The 25,927-nt window shown below is 36.8% G+C and overlaps 1 long non-coding RNA gene across 1 annotated transcript; it reads left to right on the top strand.

Moving 5' to 3' along the window:
• Window positions 1–577: 577 nt before the first annotated feature.
• On the top strand, window positions 578–24,645 carry LOC109265266 (uncharacterized). The gene is made up of 3 exons (XR_002079082.2): window positions 578–680; window positions 1,409–1,532; window positions 24,484–24,645. It is a non-coding gene; the product is annotated as an uncharacterized LOC109265266 (long non-coding RNA).
• Window positions 24,646–25,927: the final 1,282 nt, after the last annotated feature.

The raw sequence follows: 25,927 nt of genomic DNA, 5'->3' as shown, positions 1-25,927 counted from the left end.
TATGAATATAGAAACCAGTACCTATCCAGCTCATTGATAGAAATCCAACTTCTTTCTCATCAGCTCATTTCACTGACAGTCAAACACAGGACTTTGGCTTATTGGCAATCAGAGCTTTTCCAAATATTATCTTAGGTCAGAGAGTTTAATGAGGAGATCATTATAGGTATTAAAATGCCTTCTATTGATAAGCCTCCCTGAACCTACCACACCTTGCCCTGATCTCTGCTACACACTATCTTAAGGGTGGGGGAATTGTAGGCAGTGATTAATGGTGATACTTAGTCAACAACTTATTAACAAATGGTCAGTTCACAAGTCCTCATTAAGTGTCCATTCTTTTCCCAGCCCTGTCCTAGGCAGGGCAAAAGATAAAGAAAAGAATTAGACCCTTCCTTGATAGGATTTACAGTCTAGCCAGATATCTTTATAACTAAGGAGTTTATAAGTTCTATGCTTTTTCTTCCTGCCTTCCTGTTTACTTTGTCACTCCCCTGGGTGCCTCTCACTAGTTTCCCTTCCCTGTCACCCATGATTCATCACTTCAGCTTTGCCTAATACTATGACGGGTTTTTACTGAGCTGCAAGACTGTGCAGGAGTAGAGAAGGCTTTGTAGATGAAGAGGACTAGCTTGAAATCCCATTTCTGACACTTGAATCTGTGGCCTTGGGGGAAATAGGTTAAGCCTCAGTTTCCTCATCCTTAAGACTGAGATAATAATACCCACCTTATGTGTTTAATACAAGGATTAGAAATAATTTATACAATGTATATAAATTGTTCTGTGCATGGTAGATGTTTAATAATAAATGTTGCCAGAGGTACAATTACTACAAATGTTAAGTGTTAGGTAGAGAAGCAACTAATATAAAATGGTTCAAATACCAGGAAATACTTTTGAAATGTCATTAGGGCAACAGGGCATTTGTGTTTGGACATAAATTTAGGTTGCTCTTGTCCATATATTATTTTTATTAACTAATACTCTTATGTATAGTTATTGCGGCCTCCATCTCCATTCCTCATACCAAAAGGAGAGGAATTAAGAAATAACAGTAATCTGCTCAGAGAAAATACCTATTGGTTCTCTCTTAGCAGCCTAGGAAAAAAGTGAATTATATTTTGTTTAATCATTCAACAAAACAATTATGGAGTCCATTCCAAGACTGAATGTGAAGGAGAGTAGGGGCATGGAGGAACTAGTTGTTTGGTATGAGTTGGGGGTAGAAAGTGATGGAAATATGGCTAGAGACATAGGCAGCGGCCGGATCATCTGGGGAATTTTTGGCCATGTTCAAACTTTGGACTTCATGCTAGAAGCAAAATATGAGAGATGTATCTTTTTTTTTTTTTTTCTTGCTCTCTCTCTCTCTTTCCCTTTTTTTTTTTTTTTTTTTTTCTTTTTAGGATGGATTGGAAGAAGCAAGAGTGAGGACACAGCAGCAGTTGAGAAGCAATCCAGCAAGTGATGGCAGTCCCCTTACATAAGGGAGATGGAGAGAACCGGAAGAGCTCTGGAGCTATTTAGGAGGTATGAGCTCACAATCCCCAGGATCTGCCAAGACCAAACTTTTTTGGATTTAAGAATTTTTTGGATACTTCCAGAAAGGTAATATGATGCACATAAAATATGTTACATACTACTCTCCGGAAGGTCTGGGCAGTAATCAAGACATTTCTATTTCCACAGTAAAACATACAAATATTCACCATAAATGAGGTACATTAAAACTATTAATAACCTTCAGTCATTTCAGGGCAGATTTTGTTGCCAAGTGAGTTGTGGAAAATAGTTGCGTTTTTGGAGTCTTTTGGTTTGGAATTGTGGGTAAATAGTTGGAAGTTAATTATATAAAGTTGATAGAATAAGCAAAAGAGTGAGTTAAGATTGATATTCAGGTGTCTGTTTGGGGAATGAGGTGGATAGTTGTATCATTTGGATAGAGAGGAGACAAAGCAGGAAGTGCCCATTTGTGACCACAGGATGGGTTCAGTTTTGAGTATGAATTAGTGTATATATGGGACATTTAAGTAGACAGCCTTTCAAGAAGAAGGGGATGGTCATCAGTGTCAAAAGCTAAAAAGAGAGCACAAAAGATGAGTACTTATGTGGCTCTTGGGTTTAGTAACTAAAGGGCTGTTTGTGATCTGTGAAAGAACAATGTCAGTGGTGTGGCAGAAGAAATGAACCCAAATGTAGTGGATTGGGAAGTATGAGGAAAGTAGGAAAATAGAATGAGCAAATGCATAAATATCTTTATGTTTAATGCATATTCATTTGTCTTGATGGCTAAAATGGGCTCCATCTTTATGTCAATGGGCATTAGAGTTGGTAAGTAGGTATATAAAGTATAAAAAGATAAATAAGCCATATACCTTGCTTTAGAAGTCTGCTACAGAAGACAAACCAAGAAAAAATAATATACAATTAAATCTCTCAAAAGGAGGATTTTGTTTGCTGTTTTTTCCTTTTAAACCAGCAAGATAAATCTAGATTTATGTGGTATTCAAAAAACACACTCAGTCTCCATCCTTGAGTATTTTGATTAATCCTTGAGGGGGATTCAGAGATTGGCACATTTAATAAATTCCAAGGTGATTCTGATAAGAGGAGATGAATTAGATCTAGGAATATACACTTAGGAAACAGCCATAAAGAGGTGAAAATTTACATTATGAGAGAGAGTGAAAAACACGGACAAGAGACTGAAGAGAGCTGAGAGCAGAACCTGTATTTGTCCTGTTTTACTTAAAAGGAGAAATGGGAAGTGGGTATGAAATAAAAGCCATAGAAGGCATTGGGAATTACCAACTGCCATGCCAATATGAGGTGACATTACTATCAAGACAAGAGAAGGATTGCAAAAACTGTTGAACTCCAGGAGGATTATTTAAAAAATATCTTCTGTTGTTTTTGTTTCTGATCACAAAAATATTACAGAAAAGTACAACAAAGAAAACAAAAACCTGTTGCTGTCCCACAATCCATGATAACCACTGTTCTTTAGTCAGTGGCTAAAGAACTACCTCTTGGCAAGCACTTCAAACCTCTGATGGAAAGAATAGCTATTTATTTAGGTTGATAATAGTTTCAGACTAAAAAGATACCTTAAAAATAAAATTTTAGAATGGATAGATTGTTTTTGAATGTTACATACAGCGAGAGGAGTTTGGAACCTTTCTGGGTGGAGCTTTAGCTCTTCTGAAAAGTTTTAGTGGAAACTATAGACCACGGGTTGGCAAACTAGGGCCTCTGGGCTAAATCCAGCCCACTGCTTATTTTGCAAGTAAAATTATATCGGACTATGTAGCCACGCCCATTTGTTTATGTAATGCCTATGGCTGCTTTCCTGCCACAACTGCAGAGTTGAGTATTTGTGACAGAGGCTATCTGGGCCATAAAGCCTAAAATATTCATGATATGGCCTTTTACATAAAGGTTTGCCAATGCCTGGAATAGAATAGTATTTCCCAAATTATGTTCCAAAGCACATTAGTTTCCCATGAAATGTTAATAATCATTACTGAAAAAGGGCTCTGTATTCAAACAAGCTTGGAAAATGCTGGATTAAACAAAGTTAACCAAATTTCTTTACAGTTGGGTATCTGATAACATTTAACATGCACACTCATAATCAACAAGAGCAGAATATACTATATATAGCACTCCCCAAAATTATTTGGTCATAGAACCTTTTTTTTTTTTTTTTTTTTTTTTCCTAGGAACATCATATGGTTTGTAAAATCTTCAGTTTGTCTGCTTAGGAGACTTTGCCAAGATCATAAAATTGCATAAATTTGAGGTCACTGGGTTTAATTCTAAAATGTCTGTACAGAAAGTCTACTTGGTTCCAAAAGTAAGAAAACCACCCTCTACTGGTCAGTCACTTGAGTTATCTTTGGGGCTGAAGCAAAATTTCCAAGAGTGCTATATAGAGGTGGAAGTAAGAGGAAGATATAGAAAGCCTCTGAGGTGGTAACTGGGCACACCAGCTCTGAGAATTGCAAAGATCCCTGTCAGACCATAACTTTCTTGAGGATGAGAGCATATCTTACGTACTTTGTATTCCCTCTGCCTTAGCCACTTAGAATCTCTTATAAGTAGCATTTGTTCAGCAATATCTGTTGAATGCATGTATGATGATTTCAGGGTTGTCAAATACTCTCTTAAGGGATTAAAAAGAATAGCTTCACTAAAAGAATTTAGGATTTCTCCAAGGATCTAACCAAATTAATACAAATTACTAAACCAAGTATCACCATGTGATGAACTCTTGAAGTTGAGTCTCTTGCCACTAAATTAGCAGTGTAGCTAGCCATTGCATAATGTGGACCCTCAATTTCTTAATTAGTGAGAAAAACTATTTATTAAATGAGGGGTTTTATCCATAGTTCTAATCAAAAGCCAGAGCAAACAGCTAAAATTTTCATAATAGTTAGGTCCCAGGGGTAAGCTCCCCAGTCCATTTAAAAATTAAACTCTCTCAAAAATATTAACCACAGAAGATATGGTGGCAGAGTACATAATATACTTTCAAAGGACAGTGGATGCACCCTTTCTAAGAGTAAAACAAATCAGCAAGTTCTTAAAATTCAACAAAAATCCTAATAAGCCACCTGACTAGATTATGTTCCAACATAGGCTTCTCCTTGGAGAATATTCCTACCTGTTTTTTGTCATATTCTACTTGAAAACTATAATACCCTGACCACAATGTTTTACTGTTACCAGAAATTTTGTCGAATCCAATGTACAATTAGTAGAAAAGAGGCGATGCAGCTAACATATCACACAGTTAGCAACACCTACATAGATAGACTGTATGCATAGAAAGATTTAAAAAATAACTTGCTAGATATGCAGACTGCTATCTCCTTCCTATTAAACCAGGGATGAGTGGTACTATTTTATCTGGTGCTTGCTACCAATTGAAAACAAAAACAAAAACAACCCATTCCAGGAAGAAGAGAAGTTGGGTCAGTCACCTCGAAATTATAGAAATTTCTTAACAGTGCCAGAAGGCTGCTGATGAGAGGCACCCGGAGGCCCAACTCCCACCGAGTCGCTGTGTATTTTCCGAGCATAGGGCCATAAGAAATCTGGCTCAAAGGACCCTCCTGACTCTGCAACAGGAGTGCAGTAGGGAAACCCCTGGCCCCAGGAACATGGTCTGCTGCATTGGGTCAGAGACCCCTGTTCACACCAGCCCAGTGTTCCTGGATACCTCAGTGCAGGTGCAGGAGGGAGGGGTGTGAACTGCATGTGCACCTGGTGCTGATTTGGCATCCAGGCTCCCTGGAATTGGTCTGCAGGTCTGAGCCATGTAGGAATATGCTGGGCCACAGGCTGGAACTTTTGGGGACACCCTGGGCTGCCAGGATTCCATCCTGCTCTGGAATGGAGTTACTGATTCCTTTGAAGCCAAATCTCACACCCTCTCAGGCCATTCTGGGCCTGAGCAGGGCTAGAAGAGATGGCAGACACCTGGGAATCATGCTTTTGCCCCACAGGTCCAAGTCCAATGAGGTCAGCAGGACCATATGACAGTATGATGGTAAAAGAAAAAAAGAAGAAGAAATTTTTTTATCATTTTCTCCTAGGGACTAATACATAACTCAGACAAAGGCCAGGCAGCACACCTCTGAAATATATAAATGGATATATGTGCAATGACTTTCACCTCAACCGTAGGTAGGAAAGGTTCAAATGAAAGAAATTTGTTTAGTTTCTTTTACACATTCAGTGAATGCTCTTCTTAGAAGAGAAGAGGGGTGTGGGCTGGCAAAGTCCTTTCCCAATATCCTCATCCCCTCTCTGCCATTTTCCATTCATCCTGGATGAAGAAAGAAGGTAGATTTGTTATTAGGAATTGAATATGACTATCACTCAATGTCATTTCATAGGAGGATCCTCTTTAGGATGGAGATCATATGTTTTCGATGTTCCAGGAAAGTATGGAGTTTACGTATTCTGTTCCACTGTCAGGAATGTGTTCTAGTTCTGGTTTAGGGAAAAAAGATTCAATTACCTTGGAAAGTTTCTAAGTACACAAGGCATCTGTGGATGCTAACAAGCCTCGGGCATGGAAGATTCCGAAAGGGAGCAGTGTTTTCCAGAGGTCTAAGACATTTGAAGAGGACATTTTTCATATATGTTTCTAAACTGTGTATTCTTGAATAGGTTTATTGTTTCAGTTATCAATGGATTGACTGACAGTTTCCATTTCATGAACGTTCAAGATGATTTTATTTGCAAACCCTCAAGGAGAGAGAGCTTTAGTGAAATGCATTTTTGATGTCCAAAACAATGCTGAATGAGAGCTGCTGTCCTAAATAGATCCTTGACCCTGTAATCAAGATTATCTGTTTTTTTTTTCTTCCCTCTTGAGGCAATAGCTTGTATTTTGTCACGAAAAAACTGAGAACAATTAGAATGTTTTCTAGATTAGATACCAGGTATCGGAATACAGGCGATGTCTGTTCTGGCAGACTATTTTTCCAATACTAAGTACAGTACAAAGTTTCTGATTTATAATCCCTGCCTTCCCAGGTGTCAAACTGCTATCCTTGAAAACTCCCGTCCTTGGAACCTGAGCACCATTTCAATGCTATCATGATATGTAGGCAAAGTTCCATTTCAAAGGTCAGTCTATAATGAGGCAGAAGAACCAACTTCTAGGAGGGTATAAAGTCCTCTTAGGGCCATATTCTGAACGGAAACTTTCATTTACTTCTATTTCTTCTCCTGAATTTGGTTAACCAGGAAGTTAGGGGTTCTGTTCTCAAATATGAACCCAGCCTGAATTGGCTTTGGAGACTCCAGAGTACAGTCTGGGTTCAGGGGATGTAGCTGGCTTGTAGAGTATCGGGAGGAGGTGTCACAGATTTTGCCTTTACTCTGTGACCCAGTTCTGATGATTTGGTTCATTTTCAAAAGAATTTTGAACTTGGGTTAATCATGGAGATTTTCATTCATTGGGTACCAGAGGCAATAAAACATTTTAGAGCCAATGAAAATATCCAAGATCTGAAAAAAAGAAATTATAGACTAGAAAATAAGAGAGAGAAACCTCAAAATGAAACAATTTCAAAAAGAAAAAGAAAAATCCTTTTGCAGTTTAAAGAAAAATGTATTTAAGATGAGATGTGGACTTGAATTAATGTTTGAAAGAATGTGGGACCTGCTGTCCAGAATAAGAGGGCCTGTGGCCTATGAAGCATTTAATATGGTCCTGAGCCCAGGGAATATCAAGGGCAAGCATTGTGATGTTCTTGGATTTCAATAAGCACTTGTATTTTTTTCTGGTTAAAAGTTTATTATTTCTGGTTTTGCCCCCTAGCAAGCGATGCTAGTACTGTCCGATAGGATACAAAAGTTCAATTTCATGTGACTGCAGCTTAACAATGTCTTGAAATTCCCACCATTGTTAGGCTGGGTGTGACCCGTCCAGCTAAACCTGCCTCTTTTATTAAGAGGATTGTCCTGTGTGACTTCAGAGAGGAATTTTGGCAAGACAAAAGTGCTGATTCTAATCCTGGTAGCAATCTCTGAGCTTTCAACAACTCTTTGTGTGGGTTCTCCCCTTCCCCCTTTTAAAACTTGCAATTAACCCTGGGTAAGGAGCCTTTTTATTGAAATTTACTTGAGGGACCCATAATTTAAATGTACATGGGAAACAACAAAGACAGAAACTAGGAGTTTTGCCAGGCACCTGGGAACAGCTCTGTATTATCACAGAATCTTCAAATTGGAAGGGACTTTAGAAACCTTCCAGCTCAGCCCCCGCACTCTACAGATGAAGGAAGGAAGGTCCAGATGAGAAATGACTTACTCAAGGTCTTAGAGGTGATTTGTGGTAGAGAAGGGCTTAGCAAGCGGGCCCCGGCTTCTTCTCTGACTCCATGCTGACTGAAGGTAGAAGGGAAAATAAAGTCCACTTTGGTGTAGAAATGATTTCTACTAAGATTAGAGGAGGATGAATCATTGGGATTTTTTTTTTTTTTTGAACAGTGATTCAGAGCAAACTGCACAGAGTATGCAAGATACAGGGAAACAATAGAATTTTGGGGTTGACCATTTATATCCTAGCTGTTTACCAAGTGCATAAAGGCATGGAGACTGGAGGTTTTGCCTGTTTAATTATGCTTGATCTTAGGATGTCCACAACCATTTTCTGCTGGGTTGTACGCCTTATGGTTTGTGAAGCCTCTATGTATTACCGTGGGTAGAATTCTCTTGCAAAACATTTTGTTAGGGGAATCTCCGTGGTGGATATGCTCCAGTCATTTACTCATTGCCAATAAGAATAGTGATAGCTGATATTACAATGCCATTCTACAGATGAAAAGCATTTTGTAGTATGAAATATTCTTGACAGATGAATGAATAAAGAAATGGATAATGAACACATGGTGTATATAAATATTGGAAATATACATAAATATTTATGTATACATTTATATATCGGAATATTATTCAGCCATAAAAAAGAAGGGCATCTGCCATTTGCAATAACATGACTGAATCTAGAGCATTACATTAAGTGAAATAAGTCAGACACTGAAAGACAAATATGCTGTGATTCCATTTTGTCGTGAGTACGTTATGAAGGCGCACACACGAGTTGTGTCTTTTCATACAGCTTTACTCAATCATAAAGCAAGGTTAACATAATTATTAAGCAGATTCAGGATTTCAAACTCAATGACCTCTCACTACCCGTTTAACTTGGCTTCTTATGTGTCACACAAGGCAAAGCACAATAAAAAATCATACAACAAATATGATTTAACAAGGGGTAGGAAGGAAGTTAGCAAAGCAAACTCAGAGTCAGTCTGTGAGTTGACACAAGGCCTTGGTCTAGTCCCAGGCCAGCTCTCGGTATGTGCTGCTTATTATGTTCAAGCAATGGAGGATCTGTTTTGTTCAGAAATCAATGGGCAGAGTCTTCAGTGGCAATAGCAGTTGTCTTTTGATGTGGTCAGACGTGAAATGATCAGTGTCTAGACACTGACGGTGTGCTGCAGAATCCTCCCCTTTAAAGGAATTTAGTCAGTCTTGGGCCATTGCAGACCTCCTCTGCTTCTGTTGCTTCTCAGTTCTGGGTGTTGTCAACCCGTGCAGGTTTGGGAAATATCTGGTCTTAGCTGCAGTGGCCTTGTGTCGCTGCTTGAGGTGAGTGACTCCCTCTTGCTCTCTACACATTTGTAGGTGGCGTATGAAAATACACACACACACACACACACACCCCAAATTGAAACTGAACTTACAGTGACAGCAAATAGAATGGTGGTTACCAAGGGATGGGGCATGAGGAAAAAGGAAAAAAAAAAAAAAAAAAAGAAAAAAGACAGAAAGTAGAATGGTGGTTTCCAGAGGCTGGGGAGCGCGGGAGGGGGGTGTGTGTGTGTGCTATGGCGAGTTATTATTTAGTGGGTACTGACTGAGTTTCAGTTTTGCAAGGTGAAAAGAGTTCTGGAGATGGAGGGTGGAGATGGTTGCACAACGATATGGATGTACATAATGCCGCTGACTGCACACTTAAAATGATTAAGACAGAAAGTGTTATGTGATGTGTATTTTAACACAATGAAGAAATGTCATCCTACAGTTTTCCTATATTTAACGTTAATGTTTTTGTTTCAACTTTCCATTAGCAAAGCCCAAGAGTTGGCAAACTTTTAAAATTCTTCTCTTAAAGATAAAATAGTAATAGAGTAAACTTTCATTTTAGGAATCTCAGGGAAGGGTTTTAACATGTGGTTTCCAACTCACCTGTCTTGAGGCCATTTCACCATGTGGAAAGTTTGTAATCTAATGTTTTGTTCCAGTGGTTCTGCACTTTTCCCGTTAAATGTTAAATTGATCTGGATGCTGAACTTCTGCTGTTTTCTAAAGCATATCTGAAATTTCAGGGATGAAAAGCCCTTAAATTCTCTGTAGGGACATCCTCCTGCTTTTGAGCCCCACCTGCTATTTAGGCAAGGAAAGTATAATTCAATGGAGGGAGATGTTACTCAGGACTAACAGTCTGCTTTTCAGAGATGTGATTTCCAAGATATTCATAGAATGCCTTCAAACTCTTGAGCAAAGCTTGGGGAGATGGATTTCATAAGAGGCAGAGTGTTTTCTTTAAAAAGCTCTGCAAAAAACCCAAATTATCTTTTACAGACTGGAAGATAACAGTTTAACCAAGGTAAAGAGCTATAAATGGTTATTTATCTATAACAGCTATTACTTTTGCACCAGGACATGATTTTCCACAAAGCTCAAGCCTGTTCCAGAGGACTTTCTGATTTCTTTCCATCGAATGCAAGTGCAGGGCTGTTTTTGCCAATGCTATAGTGCTTCCTTTTCAACAAACAACAGAGCAAAAGCCCCTGTTTTCCATGCTTTTGTCTCTGTGTCACTCTGCTTTTATGGCACAGTGGATGGCACCGTTGTCGTTGTCTTTGTGTTTTTAAAAGTCACACTTTTTCTAAATGCTAGGTACTATCTAAATTTTAATTTGCTTCATATACTCAACTGAAATGATGAAATTACTGTTACTGTGTTTTTGTTCCTGGGGATGTAGGGTCCTTGTATAAGAGTATCTCTGTCTTTCTCTTTGAACTTAACTTTAATTTCCTCATTCAAAAAAATGGAAATAACAATAATATTATTTCAGAGGTCACTGGGAAATAACACATGCTTAACAAAGTATATGTTAGTCTCCACTCTCTATAAATGAATGAAACAGTTTGTTCAATTGAAATCTATATTGGTTTAAGTTCAGTCCTCAATTGTGTATTTATTAATACCTTTTTTCTTCCTATAGACTCAACTTGAAAGTCTCATGGATACAGATGTTCACTATCTTTCTCCTTCTGTATGCCCACTATCAAGCAAGTCTAGGTTTTTAGTCTTGTTCTATATGTCATTTATAATTATCACCATGAAACACACTTTTATAATACCCCTTCACTCCCCATGCAATGGGAACTAAGTTAAAAATTTTGTTAAGTTTTTTTATGAAGCAATAAAAGAAAGTTATTCATAAAATAAAATAAGGTGGTGAAATCAAGAGACTTACTTATTTAAACTGTTTACAGCCATGCAAATAGAGATAAAATGGTTTGATACAACACCTATTTTGAAGCAATAAAAACTTTAACCTGCTATTTGCACCCCAGATTAGGCCCCACCTAGAAGTAATGTGGAATAAAATGAATCAAATTTACCTGTTGACTCATAATCTGGGCAAGAGTTTTTCAGTCTTTCCTTTCCTGTAGTTTGCTGATTTCCCTAGAACACTTACTACCCTTCAGAGCAAGCAGGCTTCTATGGTAACCAGTCAACTAAATGGACCCCGTTGCCAGGAAAGGTACATGAAACAAAACCAAAACAAGGCAGACAGGAAGACAGGGGCTTCCCCAGTGGTTGAATTGAGAGATGTCAGGGGAAACATAAAAATACAATTATGAAATGGCTCAGTGCAATGTTTTAATATTGATAGTGACAATGAGAGTAGTAAATTATATATTAATATGTGGTTAAATGCTGCATCCTTTTTTTCCCCTTTAAGTATTTTGCTTTTGATCATGTATGCACCAGTTTTTAAACACTGTTCAAGGACTAGCATCTATTAAGAACCAGTTTTTTTCCGGGAATTTTACATTTATTTTTTAAATCCTTACAGCTACCTTCAAGGTAAATATTGTGATGCTGGTTTTATACCTTCTTCCAAACTCAGTTTAATCATCAGCTATCCCTGATGACTCTCTTCCCACTTAGGTCCCTCAACCATGTGGTCCAATAAAGTCCCCTTTATAGCTCTTAATACATTCATAATTAGGTGATTAATGATAATACTTAAAGTTCACGCTCTCTGCTGGCTTGTAGAGTGGGAAGACCATGCCTGGTCACTGGCCTATCCCTAGAGCGTAGCATGGTACCTGGTGCACAATGAATGCTCGCTGGACACCTGTGGAATGACTAACACGAAAACATCAAGGTTCAGGGACGTGGCTCAATTGTACACAGCTACTAACATCACAGCCAGAGGCCTTTCCGCTAAACACTCTGCCTGGGATGTTCTTCTTGCCTTAAAAACTTGAAGTACATAGATATTCTCTACAATTGGGTATCAATCACTTTCAGTAGTCTAAAAGGGAGGAATAATATCCTTCCTCTATTTTATTTTTTTTTATTTTATTTTTTTCCCTCTATTTTAAAGATACCTAAAGTCACACGTATTCTTTAATAATAAGTAGGTTGATGATGATAATAATAGTAATAATAATAATAGTAATGACTTACATAAACATGACAGGACTGAGCTCCAAACTTTCAGTTGCATACCCTTTAGGCAAAAATTCCTCCAAACTTTTCCTTAGTGTATTTGGCTAATTAGAAAACAACAAAAAAAAAGGTTTTCCAGTCAACTTATATCATAATCGTTTGTATATTTGTCAGGTTGTTGTTGTTGTTTTTCATTTGACAACAAGCATTTTGAGGGCAGTGACTTTATTGCCTTTGCTCTATATTCCCAGCTTAGATCCTGGTACTTACATAGCAGCAACTCAATAAATACTTGTTAAATAAATGCATTCTGTTGCCAATACCCTATTACTGTATGTGCTAGTTAATCTCTTTCCTCCTCTATCTACATACGTCAGAATAGTCCAAGTTATATTTGGTAACAACCTCAAAATTTCAGGTTATTTTCCACTCATGATGTCAGGAAGAGCTTTGTCTATTATCGTCACATAGGGACTAAAGCTGAAGGAGAATCTACTATCTTATGACACTGCCATCTAATCACTAAGCTGCAGAGTATACCACAGCAGGAGATGAGAAAGAGCTGGGGAGTCAAGCATAAGCCATGAAACACTGGATCCAGAGGGTAATTCACATTCCTTTGTCCAGCACTGTCATGTGGCCACACCTAACTTCAAGGGGGCAGGGAAATATCTAACAAAAAATAGAGGAGAATTAGATGTTGGTGAATATCAACAGCTCCTATCACATAACCATAATCTATGATCTCAGGCTTTGTGAAAGAGGGGGCAAGATGGCAGACAATAGGTCAAAGGAAAGATAAGAGAATGTCCAGAAAAAACAAAATATGGATGAAGTAGAGAAGAGAAAAATCTAAGCTGTAGGGTTGTTCTGACAGCATTAGCTCCTAAGGTAGAATTAAGCCTTCAAAAAAACCAATCTTAACTTCTCAGTGCTTCTCTATTGCTCGTCCACATGATTTGTTAGTAAAGTTGATTGTTCTTATACCATTGTGAATCATGTTTCCTTGGGAAAGACAATCACTAAGGTTTCCTGGATCATCTCTCATGCATAAGGTATAGAAGAATAAAGAATACTGCCTTCAATTTGAGGTAGGTGTAACAAATAGAAAATAAGGAACTGAGGTGTCTCTGACACTGGAATACATTATTACTCTCTTCCTCATCTTTCTGTAGCACTACTTAAAGTCTCTTACTATTTCCTTCCTTGCTAGGGTAAACACCACAAAGGAAAGAATTATAGGCATCTTATTTATGGTTGCCTCCCAGAGTCCACAAACACAAGTCACATACTTGGTGTTAAATAAATATTTTTTCATCGATGGCTTCAAAGGACAACTTTGGGGGATGAGCTTCAACACTTGCAACTAAACATTCATATCCTGAGGTGGGCCCTTTGGAGAATCACAGAAATACTGAAGTTGCCATTCATTTGATTAGCTATGTTTTAGGCAAGCAAGGAAGTCATTTTTGATCTCTGGATTCATGCTTGGCAAGATCTGCTCAGCCATTTTCTTTCCAGTTGGTGGTTTGGTATCCCAGCAGTATAGCTTATGGCTGGTAGTCAATTAGTTGTGAATTTATTTTTAATCTTTAGCAAATGTCCCTTGTGAACAAGCACAGGATGCATCATAATTATCATCAACTACTATCCTTTCAACTCCCCTGTGTGCCTGGCCAAGTACTATGCAAAACAGAGACAAAATGCAGTTTTAGTAAAAAGAGGCTGACAGAACAAATAACGATCATACACTTTTTTCTGTGTTAAAAATAATTTACATTGTGTGGAGGAGTGATTTTCTTATTTTCTAATAAAATGCTTGATGGAGGGGTAACATTTTAAAGAGGGTTACAAAAGAAAGAGGAACAATGATAGAGCATACAAATACCAACAGGTCCTTTGATAACTGTCCAAGTTTAATAATTGGTAAATGATAACTGTCAGATGGTGACGATAATCTGTTGAAGAGAAGATAAAACGGACATTTTTGGTAACGTATTAGTACTTATGTCTGGCCATTTAACTGTCCAATTGCTTTAAAACAGATCTCAAAAAGGTATTTGATTGCTAACATTATGAGGCTCTTTGACTCATTAAGAAATGAAGAAAAGGAATAGTTTGTTATGTACAGAAATCATTTCCTCATGACTCAATCAAGAACAAACATCCACCTGATTCTTAAAGAAATCCTTTGAAAATATACCTTACCATGATTGAAAATAGGATTTTCATGGCATTGACTTTAGCTGTGAGTCTCCAATTTGAACTTTTAATGAAACCCATGTATTTGAGAATAAAAGGGTATTTGGTTTTTAACTAATTTTTAAATTTTGAATAGAGGATTATTTTTGCATTGTTCAGGGCACCTGTTTGCTTATTTTGTATGTAGACACCAACCAATTTACCTGTTGATGAGTATGATAAACTCAGTATCACAGTCCAAAGGATATGTCTTAGACATAAACATCTGGGAAACATTAATAATTAGTATAAAAAGGAAGTGGCTTTAAAAAAGCAGCACCTCACTAATAAAGGGCTAGACCATCATCATTCCTTTCCCTTTCTTTACCTCCCTGAAAATAAGGGTCCTCTTTTGCTAAATGCATGGGAAATACCTATTGTTTCTTTTTCTGCTCCAGGAAAAGAATAGAACTGTACCTAACTGTATGTATCCTATGAAGGACAAGGCAATCCTGAGGTTGGCTCCATGGACAATTTTGAAACTCCAGAAAAGCCATGAAGATAAGAAGGGACAAGGTTACTGTGTTTAACAGCCTTAGGAAAAGAAAAGGATGAACAAACTTTCTTTCAACCTGAGAATGTAATAAAGAAATATTTAGACTCACTAGAATCTTGCATTTCCATATCTTTTTAAGTAGGAGACTCTGAGGTACACTTTTTTATGTGCAGTTGTGAGATTTGATACAGAACACAACGTTCTGTTATTTCAGAAATATGACTAAAAAGAGAGAGAAAAAGATACGTTTAAAATAAAATAAAGAACACAGCCCAAAGCCATATAAAGTCAATGTGTGTGAATGTGAGCATATTTTTTAACTTTTTCCTTATATTACACTAGAGATGGCTGAAAGTCAGCTGCTGTGCTTGAGAGGGGCAGTGCCCTTGCTCTTGTATATGACTCTGAGGTCACCTTTTCCAATTTGTAAAGGGAGGATCTTTCTACCAGCTTCTTTTTTCTTCCCCCTTTGGGAGATGATGTAACATTCTGAAGCAGGAAGGAGCCTGGGAAGTCAGAAAGACCCAAGAGTTCTGGAATCTATCAGGCCTGGATTGGACTCTTAATCCTATCACCATTTCCTCCCCATGTGGCTTTGAGTCAGTCCCGTAGGCTCTCTGAGCCCCAATTTCCTTATCTGTCAAGTGGGACTAATATCTTTCTTGTGCGAGTTCTGTGAGGATTAAATGACACAAAGTATGAACTATTTCTGATAGAATGACTTGATATCATATCTTGGCACCACGTGATCAATGGAGTTATATTTGCTCATTGATTCATTCACTTATTGACTCATTCATTTGACAAATATGAATTGAGCCCCTGCTATGTGCTAGCTGTTGAGCCTACAAAAGTAGCTTAGATAAACCTGGTCCTTGCCCTTACTGAGTTCAGAATTGTGGAAGTAAATGACAAACAGGTAAACAGTAATCACAAGACAGTAAGATGTACTAGGTTCTTATTTATTTTTTTTAATTAAAAAATTTTTTAATGTTTATGTTTGGGGGGGGGGAGGGACAGTGAGAGGGAGAATCCGAAGCAGACTCCAGGCTCTAGACTGTCAGCACAAAGCCAGACATGGGGCTTGAACTCATGTACTGTGAGATCATGACCTGAGCTGAAGTTAGACTCTTAACTGACTGAGCCACCCAGGTGTCCCAAGAGGCAGAAAATATTTAGTTGACTCTCTTTTTGTGACATCAGGAGTCATTTATACTCAATTAATGAACCATTATTTCATTACAATTTGCAAAATTTTGATAGTCTAATTTTATGACTTCTTCACATATTAGCTGAAGCATTTTTATAAAGCAAAACTTTCTTTACTTACCATATTGATAGTTCAGTTCACATAGGAAAAGCTTGATTTTTTGCCTTTATTTATCAATGGTGATGAAATTAAAAATTTTTAATAGAATTATTAAATCCTCATGAATTTAAAATATTTGTTAACTTTCTTGCAATTTGTATAATTATTAATGCTCAAATTATCCCCCCTTTTTTGTGTGAAGAGAAGCAGAGGCCTCTTTATGTTGGCTACTGAGGCCTGCTGATATGACCCTTGTAGTCTGTGACAGTTTCCTTGCTATTTAGTATATAGCAAGGAAACTTGTTTCCTGCCCCAGTCCTTTGAGTCCTTTGAGAATGGTATTTAGAGACCATAATCTGGATCTGGGAATACTAACGTGTGTGTATGTATGTGTGTGTGTGTGCGCACACACATTATATATATTCTAAGAAATACATATTTTTGAAAAGGTAAAATACATTATGAGTTCACACCAATACTCCCAGTTCAAATCTAGGAACACTGTTTTTTTAAAAATTTAATTTATTCTAGGGGTGCCTGGGTGGCTCAGTCGGTTGAGCGCCCGACTTCGGCTCAGGTCATGATCTCACGGTTCATGGGTTCAAGCCCCGCGTCGGGCTCTGTGCTGACAGCTCAGAGCCTGGAGCCTACTTCGGATTCTGTGTCTCCCTCTCTCTCTGCCCCTCCCCTGCTCATGCTCTGTCTCTCAAAAATGAATAAACATTAAAAAACATTTAAAAAATTAATTTATTGTATCTTATACCTATCCTTCCTTTGTTCTGTGCTTAGAATACTGGTGCTCAAGGTCATGGGAAATAACTGAATTAGAAAGGCTACATATTTTTTCATTTTTTTTTTATTCCACAATATTAATAGTCTTAGATTAGTGATACTAATACTACCAGCATAATATGATCACCTGAAACTAGTAAACATTTTGTTTTGCAATTTTTTTTTGTCCTAAGGTACATTCTACTAGGGATACCAGCCAAATGATTGTGTTTTAAAGTCACTTAATACAGTCTTCTCTGTGTGGTCTTCCTAATTAACTGGATAAAGAATTACACTTATTTTATGTTTATGTATTTTTGATATTGCTTTAAAAATTGTTTTGTGATTAATAAAAACTACTCACATGGTTCTAAGTCAAATATCCTAAACAAAAAAGGATTTAAAAAAGTTTAGTTTCTATTCCTGAACCTTCACCATTTAGATAATTATTTTTAATTTTATGTTTAATTCTTCTATTGTTTTTGTTGATATAAGCTAATATGTATGTATTAACATTCCCCCCCTTTTGTATCTTCTCTTTTTTTTAAATAAATAGGTGCACACACTACACAATTTTCCCCACCTTGCCTTTTTCACATAAGAATGTGTCTTTCCCTTATGGACCATTTTATTTGCTTCCTCTATTTCTTAAGCATATTTTTTTAGTATTTAGGAAGATTTATCTTTTTATTGTAATACTTGCCTTTATATGAACAATTAGAAAAATAGCAATAGTCAACCAAGATGGCAATATAAGAAGCTCTTAAGTTTCCCTACTCCATTGACACACCGAATGTACCTCAGAAAGAAATCCAGAAACTAGCTGAATGACTACTACATATTAGGTGAATAAGAATAGACCCTCACTGAAATGGGTAGGAGAGGCTGAGACACACTCTCACCACAATGAAAAAACACTGAGCTTAAACTACATGTTAAACCAGATGAACCTAACTAACAGACACGTACAGAACATTCTATCCAATCACACTAGAATAAACATTCGCAAGTGCTCGTGTAACATTTTCCATTGTAGATCATATGTAAGACCACAAAATAAGTCTTAATAAAGTTAAGAAAACTGAAATAATATCAAGCATATTTTGTGGCCACACTGGCATGAAACTAGAAATCAATTACAAAAAGAAAAATTACAAAAAGAAAAATACAATTCACAAATATGTGGGAATTAAACAACGTGCTCCGGAACAACTAATGGGTCAAAGAAGAAATCAAAAGAGAAATACAGCATCTTGACACAAATGAAAAGGAAAGCACACCATACCAAAATTTATGGGACACAGCAAAAGCAGTTCTAAGAGGGAAATTTGTACCATTAACCTCCTACGTTAGGAAACAAAAAAGATCACAAATAAATTACCCAATTTTACACCTCAGGGAACTCTCAAAAGAGGAACAAACTAGGCTGAAAGTTAATAGAAGGAAAGAAATAACAAAGATCAGAATGGAAAGAAATGAAGTAGAAAGTAAAAAGACAATGGAAAAATCAATGAAACTAAGAGCTGGTTTTTTGAAAGGATAAACAAAATAGATAAATCTTTAGCTAGGCTGACAAAGAAAAACAGAGAAAAGACTCAAATAAAAGAAATTATAAATGAAAGAAGATGCATTACAACTAATAGCACACAAACACACAAGATCATATGATACTAGTCTGAACAATTATATGCCAACAAATTGGACAACCTAGAAAAAATGGGTAAGTGACTGGAAACATACAACCTATCAGGACTGAATCATGAAGAAATAGAAAATCTGAACAGCCCAATCACTAGTAAGGAGATTGAATCAGTAATCAAAACCTCTCAACAAAAAAGCCCAGGGTCAGATGGCTTTATTGGTAAATTCTACCAAACATTTAAAGAAGAATTAATTCCAATCTTTTTCAAATTCTTCCAAAAAATAGAAGGAAGGGAACACTTCAAACTTACTTTACAATCCTAGCATTACTCTGATACCAAAGCCAGAAAAGGACACTACAAGAAAAGATAATTATAGGTAACATCTCTGATGAACATAGATGCAAAACCCGCAAGAAAATACTAGGGAAGCAAATTCAACAGTTTTTTAAGAGGATCATCCACCACAATTAAGTGGGATTGATTCCAGGAACTCAAGGATGATTCAACATCCACAAATCAATAAATATAATACACCATAATAACAAAATGAAGGATAAAAGTCATACAATCATCTCAATAAATGCAACTTTTTTTGACAAAATTCAACATCTTTTATGATAAAAACACTCATCAAACTGTGTATAGAAGGAATGCACTTCAACATAATAAAGATCATATATGACAAACTCACAGCTAATATCATCCTCTAAGGTCAGGAATAAGAAAAAAATGATCACTCATCACTTTTATTCAACATAATACTGGAAGTCTTTGCCAGATCAATTAGGCAAAAAAAAGTAATAAAAGCATCCAAATCAGAAAAGAAGAAAGAAAGTTGTTTCTATTGCAGATGACATGATATTATATATAGAAAGCCTCAAAGACCCCATCAAAAACTGTTAGAACTAATCAATTCAGTACACTTGCAGGATCCAAAGTCAACATAAAAACATTTATTGCCTTTCTATATACTAACAGTGAATATCAGAGACATTAAAAAAATAATCCTATTTACAGTAGCATCAAAAAGAATAAAATACTTATAAATAAATTTAACCAAGGAGGTGATAGATCTGTACACTGAAAACTATAAGAGATTGATGAAAGAAATTGAGAGATGCCAATAAATGGAAAGAGAGTCTGTGTTCATGGATTGAAAGAATTAATGTTGTTAAAATGTACACACTACCCAAAGCAATCTACAGATACAATACAATACCAACAAAAATTCAAATGGCATTTTCCACAGAAACAGAAAAAACAATTCTAAAATTTGTAGGGAACCACAAAAGACCCCAAATGGCCAAAGCAATCTTGAAAAAGAAGAAAGCTAGAGGCATCACACTACCGGATTTTAAAGTATATTATGAAGCTGTATTACTATATTATAAAGCTGTAGTAATCAAAACAGTATGGTTTGGCATAAAAACAGTCACACAAATCAATGGGACACAATGGAGAACACAGAAATAAACACATAATATATGGTCAAATAATTTTTGACAAAGGGCCCAAGAATATAATACAGGGAAAGGAAAGTTTCTTTAATACATGGTATTGGGAAAACTGAACAACCAAATGCAAAAGAATAAAACATCATACACAAAAATCAACTCAAAATGAATTAAAGACTTAAACCTTAGGCCTGACACCATAAAACTCTTACATGAAAATATAGGAGATAACCTATTTGACACTGGTCTTGGGAATTATTTAAAAAAAATTTTTTTTAACATTTATTCATTTTTAAGTGACAGAGAGAGACAGGGCATGAACGGGGAAGGGGCAGAGAGAGAGGGAGACACAGAATCCGAAGCAGGCTCCAGGCTCTGAGCTGTCAGCACAGAGCCCGACGCGGGGCTCGAACTCACAAACTGTGAGATCATGACCTGAGCCGAAGTCAGACGCTCAACCAACTGAGCCACCCAGGTGCCCCCAGAATGATTTTTTTTTGATTTGACACCAAAAGCAAAGGCAATAAATGCAAAAATAAACAAATAGAACTACATCAAACTAAAAAATCCCCACATCTGTACAGCAAAGAAAATTTAAAAAATGAAAAAACAACCTATGGAATAGGAGAAATTATTTGCAAACCTCATTTCCAAGAAGGGGTTAATATCCAAAATATACAAGAAACTTGTAACACAATAAAAAAATTAAAAATGAGAAAAAGACTTAAATAGACATTAAAAAAAAAAAGCAAAAAAAGAAAAAAAAAACATGCCCAGCAGGTACATGAAAAGGTGCTTAACATCACCTTTTTTATGCAAATAAAAATCATAGTGAGCTATTACCTCATGCCTGTTAAGATGGCTATTATTAAATAGAAGATAATAAATGCTGGTGAGGATGTGGAGAATAAGGAACCCTTGTACACTTTTAGTGGGGATGAAAATATGCAGGTTCCTTAAGAAATTAAAAATATATGGGTGCCTGGGTGGCTAAATTGGCTGAGCATCTGGCTCTTGATTTTGGCTTGGGTCATGACTCTAGGGTTGTGGGATTGGGCCCCATGTAGGGCTCCACACTGCACGTGGAGCCTGCTTGGGATCCTCTGTCTGTCTGTCTGTCTCTCTCCCACCCATCCCTGCCTCTGACCCCTGGCCCCTCTCCCCCATCTCTAAAAATTAAAAAAATAAATAAATTAAACAACTGTAGCTGCCATATGACCTAGCAATCTGACTTTTGGGTATATATCCAAAGGAAATGAAATAATTATCTCAGATATCTGTACTCCCATATTTACTGCAGCATTATTTACAACAGTTAATTTATGGAAATAACCCAAATGTTTGTTGACTAATGAGTACATAGAGAAAATGTGATATATATTATCTCTTAAAGCCTTTAGTGTGTGTGTGTGTTTGTGTATGTATACAATGGAATATTACTCAGTCTTAAGAAGTAAATCCTGCCATTTAGGACAATATGGGTAAACCTGGAGGACATTATGCTAAATGAAATAACCATACAGCAAAATATAAATACGCATGATGTAACTTATATGTATAATCTAAAAAAGTTAAAGTAAAAAAGTTGAATTTGTAGAAACAGAGGTAGAAAAGTGGTTGCCAAGGGCTAGGGTGTGGGGGAATAGAGGTTGGTAAAAGGGTATAAACTTTCATTAATAAGTTAAATAAAGTCTAAGAATCTAACGTACAAGGTATAATACGGTAACTATAGTTGCTAACACTATATTCTATAATTGGAATTTGTTAAAAGAAGAAATTCAATGTTTTACCCCTCTCCTAAAAAAGGAAAATATGTGAGGTGATCAATATGTTAATTGGCTCAATGGATGAGGAGGGAAATCCTTTCACAATGTATATGTATCAAACCATTTTAAAAACCTTACAGTTATATGTGTCAATTATACTTCAATAAGGCTGAAAACAAAACAAAACAAAACAAAACAAAACAAAACAAAACATTCCTCTCCTCCTCTTGATTGTCTATGGAGTTCCTACTATTATATTCATAGGAGTTAGTGTTCTGCATCTTTCAACAGCATTTGATTTGATTCATATCTTTTCTTCCCAATTAATAAGATAATCAGTAGGCTTATTCTACTTTTCATATGGTCTCCTCATTTTCCTCCCATTTTTGATAACTACTTAATCTATATTGTTAGAGCATGTATCAATTACATATATCAATACTATATTTTCTCATTTACAGCCTTCATTTTATTATATGACTACAAATATATAGCATGGTTTGTTCTCTTCTGCTTGGATTTTAGTTTTCAGGGGACAGCCTGTCACTTAGTTTCTTACAGACGTTTTGATATCTTTATATATATTTTTAAGGGAAATTTTGGAGGATTAAAAAACTATGCCACTACCTCTATCTTCTCAGAATTCTCAATATCACTTGAGTACTTAATGGTTTTCCCCTGACTGTTTATTTTACATGTGCTCTATTATTTTCAGTGCATGCTTCTGCAGGATGTGTTTTCTTTTTAAGGAAAGCGTATATAACATTACATCAGAAATGCTTATTGAAGCAGCATTTTATACTCACATTTGAACAGAGCATTTTGGAAGAAATAACAATGTTACAAAGTACTTTAAGCATTTATTCCTAAATAAAGTATTATTTCTGTATTTTTTCCAATTTACATTTCCCAAAGAGGATAAACATTAAATATGTAATTAGATGAAAGAAGAGAGAGGAAGAAGAGAAAGAGGAGAAGTGATATTATACCAATAATCTGTGCTTTACTGATGACTTTAAACTTTGTCCAGATAAATTTATCAGTTCTTAGAAGAGTAATAAAACAGTGGATTTAGGATCATTAGTACTTATAATGAGATTTCTTCCTTTAAGCAAATCCCTTATTTTAGAAGAAAAGTAAAACGTTAACTCTTAGGAATCATTATGCAATAACTAGAAAGCAGTAAAATTTTACAGGAGTTGGTCCAAGTCCAGTGACTTTCTGGTTTGTGAAAAGTTCAGTGAAAATTGAGTAAATGGCTCACGTAATGGGAAGTTTAAGTAATAAAAAGGGAGAGATGGAGAGATGAAGATACTCTGCCACCAGGACATAGTGCAGTTTTTGGTGATTGTTGCCTTAGATTCTAGTGTTATGCTTATTATAGGCAGCAGCAGAATGTCATAATTATAAAGACGCACTTTTGGTGTTAAAAAAATAGAAAACCCACGATGGAAGGGTTTTGGGGCTTAAAAAGAACTTGGGAGATATTATTATATATAATGTTTTCTAATTATTTTCACCTTTGCTCTCTTGGGGCTTAGGAAGAAAACTCCAATAGAGTACTGTGAACTACCATATGTTAGGTTCTTACCACACGGTCAAGAGCTGGGTATGCTACATACATGTGTCTTATTTGGTCTTCCCACTTATAAAAGGCATAGGTGGGAAAGTGATGCATAAAGAAGTTAGGTGACTTGCTGAAGGTCGCAGAGCTAGTAAGTTGTGGAGCCTGGGTTTGAACTCAGGTCAGTCTGACTCTTGACCTGTACCCTTAGCCGCTGTGAGTATGTTTAGAAAGCCACATAGTTTACAGTGAAGGTAAAGCTTTTAAATGACTTCTATTCCTGTTCAAGCTAAGTTCCACGTAGGTAGCTGGGGGTGCATACACAATGAAGAAAATACCATTCTTTCCTGAGGATATAACAGTCTCTATTGACTTGATACTCAGCAGAGAATCAACTCAGTTGCTCAGACGGCTCAGTTCAGCAAGCTCTTCTGAGTGCCATACAATGTACCAGGCTTTAGGGACATAAAAATGAGTGAGACACAGATTCAGCTCTTGGACTCAGTAGGGGGCAGGTTGCATTAACAGATGTATATAAAACAAAATAGAAGCTCAATTCTAGAGAATTGCCAAGTTAATCTTCAAGTTGAGTCTGAGGAAGGTAGGTAGAGGGTGATGAGTGGTGGGAGGTGTCTAAGGGTGACCCACTCCTCTTGGTTTGCCCAGGACTTTCCCTCTTTTACTCCCAAAGTTCCCACATTCCAGGAAATGTCTCAGTCTTGAGAAAACTGAAATGGCTAGTCACATAGGTTTCTGCCGGTTTGGAGCATTAATGATTTCCCATTAAGGAACTAGTGAATCTCTAGTTAATCCTACTAGGAAAATCATGATTTATGATCATCACTCTAAAAATGATGGTTTTATTTCCTATAAGCAAGACTGTAATTAAGTGATCTTGATTTGCTGCCTTAGTCGAATTGTAAAGTCAACAAGTCCATTTTGCTTTCTTATTTGGTAGGAACCTATGCTGTCATCAAAGACTTTACCAAAGCCCAAGAGATGGAGGCAACATCATGTAGGCCCAGTAAAGGTAACAGGTACATACAGACTACTTGCAAGGGGGCAGACTGTTTAATGAATAAAGAGCTACGTTTGAGAAGCTCTGAGTTCAAAAGTCAACTGGCAGGGTTTCAACGAAACATCACCACTAGAACAGTCTTGGGTGTGCAATCATGTCCTACATCAGCAGGGTCACCAAGTTTAATGCACCCATTTACAGCTCATAGTGCATGGGGCTTGTCATATGCTTCACCAAGGGCCCTCTTTTATTATTTTGAACTTATGGTGTTATTTTACTGTTTTATGACGAGGCCTATCTATCATATCACCACTGTAAAGATGTCTAGAAACTTGAAGCATTGCCTTTTAAGGTATTCTATCACATGATTAACATTTTATTTTTCTTACTTTGTTTCTCTTTTCTTCCCTCCCTTGAGAGTCCTCATTTCATCTTTTCCTCTGCCTTCTCTTTTCCTTTCCTCCATCTTACTTTCTACCCCCTCTCGCTTCTCCTCTCTTTTGCCTTCTTTTTCCCTCTTGCTCCACTCTTCCTCTTGTGTCTTCTTTATGTGTTCTCCCACCCATCCTCTTTGAAGGAACAGAGGATTGTGATTCTCTTTAGCAGCAGGACTCATTCCCTCTCATGTGCTTCTTAGCAAAGACTTAACTTGAAGAATGAACTGCTGAGAACATAATTAGTGTTTTGTTTTTATTGATGTAGCAATAAATAAAGAAGTCTTCCTGAATATCTGGCAGCATTGGAAGCATATGAAAAGGGAATTACTGGCCAGGAAGGAATGGTACATATGCCTCCTCGCTTTTCTAAGGAATGCATGGGTCTGATTTTCTAGTGCCTGGGTGCATCCTGGAGGACTTTTAAGTTCTAATATTGGGGGAAAAATAGCAGGAGCTCTTTTGTATTAGAGTGGGGGGAAAAAAAAGAAGGAGCCAGATGATAAGGAGACATGAAAAGTGGTTTTCGTTCATTTGTTTGTTGTTTTGAGGAGAGCTGGAGACAGAAACGAATATAGATGACCAAAGCTCAGAAACTGGAACAATTCTTATACTTCAGACCCATCCCTAAGTTAATTCTGAAATTGGTTGTGGTTCCATAAGTGTTAGGGCCGCTGATTCAGGAAGATGGCTGCATTGAGGATCTTCTTAGAATGCCCCAGAGCAATCTGATTTAAAAAGCCATCCTATTACCCTATCTTGGAGACCTACTAGCAGGTCTCTTTGCCCCAACATAACATCAAACACCTTGGCTGACCTGTGTCTAGAAGCTTCCTGTGAATCATTATGTCACTTCATGAAGACAAACTCTAGCAACACCCCAGAGAGATCACTTAGTGACAAGTAGACACCCAAAAGGCTACAGAAGGTGCTTGTTTACCTAAAAACTG

The sequence above is a fragment of the Panthera pardus genome, unplaced genomic scaffold (genome assembly GCF_024362965.1).
Source record: "Panthera pardus isolate Hobbes unplaced genomic scaffold, ASM2436296v1 HiC_scaffold_6, whole genome shotgun sequence".
NCBI lineage: Eukaryota > Metazoa > Chordata > Mammalia > Carnivora > Felidae > Panthera > Panthera pardus.
The sequence above is the reverse complement of the archived record's forward strand: the minus strand, read 5'-3'. Positions and strand labels throughout refer to the sequence as shown.